Source organism: Lottia gigantea (genome assembly GCF_000327385.1).
Source record: "Lottia gigantea unplaced genomic scaffold LOTGIsca_851, whole genome shotgun sequence".
NCBI classification, from domain to species: domain Eukaryota; kingdom Metazoa; phylum Mollusca; class Gastropoda; family Lottiidae; genus Lottia; species Lottia gigantea.
This window is the reverse complement of record NW_008710809.1, coordinates 36,071-37,425: the sequence shown is the minus strand read 5'-3', so window position 1 is coordinate 37,425 and position 1,355 is coordinate 36,071. Positions and strand designations below refer to the sequence as shown.

General features: G+C 33.2%; 1 protein-coding gene across 1 annotated transcript in view; it reads left to right on the top strand.

Moving 5' to 3' along the window:
* The window catches only part of LOTGIDRAFT_239707 (hypothetical protein), a gene marked incomplete at both ends in the record, with an annotated part of 12,408 nt that overhangs the window by 1,895 nt on the left and 9,158 nt on the right, over nt 1-1,355 (top strand). The gene's annotated exons all lie outside the window — the stretch shown is intronic.

Sequence of the window (1,355 nt, the reverse complement as noted above, 5' to 3'; positions counted from 1 at the left end):
TCTGTTATAAATCAGAAATATGCTGACGTATTTTAAAGATTTAAAAAAAAATTTCTGGGCTCCAACACATTCCTATTCGCTTTCAGACGCCTAAAATTCCTATAGTATCAAAATTAACTGAGAAAATATCAATTTAAGTTGATAATAATTTTATTCAGTATTGTGGATAATGAGTCTACTAAAAACTAACATTATCATTCAAATGAATTGGAGATGTGTTCATCAAGTGCAAGGAACTAACAATGGACAAGAATTGGGCAGTATGTTTTTAGGGTTCTTAAGATCTTGTTTCCTATTCTGTGATCCAACAACTTGAAGTCACCTGTGTGGGCGAAAATGGGTTAACCACTGTGAATAATTCTGCATATGATATTTAAATAATTACTCTCCCACTCTCATAAACTCAATCCTCATTTGGATTTCTTTAACAAGTACAAATTCAAATCTGAATTTGGTCCATTTCAATAATTAGTCCTAGTCAAAGTTGACCTTTTCAATAAAACTAATATGGCTGCAAAGGAATACAATAATTGCACAATTAGCGTACCACAAACTTCTCATATTCGGGGGCATTATCATATATGCATACATAAAAAAGGTAAATGAATACAGGAGAATTTGTTAGATATATTCACGCCTCTGCAGGGTAATTAACTAATTAAGTTAGGGTATATATTGAGGATCTGGGATCCATTCATCCTCACAACGGTACCGGAACACACAGATAAACTAACAAAATGATACTCAGGGTAGCTGCTGCACTTCTCTTTATCGGGGTAAGACTATATTTTATTTATTCATATTGGTGCTTTATAACGAACGATATAAAACTTGCCAAAATGAACAAGTGGTGAAGGTGAACAAACCCATGATGAAGAATATATTGTGTCTGATATCGGTGTTGGCTAGGTTTGAGTTACTGTTGTATTTGTCATTTATTTATTTATGTTGGACGAATGTTTATTTAGCAGTTAGTTCTAGTAACAATCTCAATATATCTGATAATAGGGCGTAAATTTCTCCAGCCCTTTCACTGACAAGGAAGGATCATATTGTCTGAATTCGCTAAATCCGGTAACCAATACGTCCACCGGATGCAGAAAAATATGACTTTAAACTCCATATCATTCATATTCGTTCAATAATAAACCTTTTTTTTTATTCCTGCAGGCTATCACAGCCTACGATCTCGAACACACCGAACTCGGTAAATATTTATTTTATTTCATTTTCATCAGAATATTTTATTAGATATGCAAAGATTAAACAAAACGTTTGAATTTGATGGTGTTAGCAAAGAAAAGCTACAATAATTCAGATTTTGTATGATTGCTTGAAGACGCCGGGGATCCTCA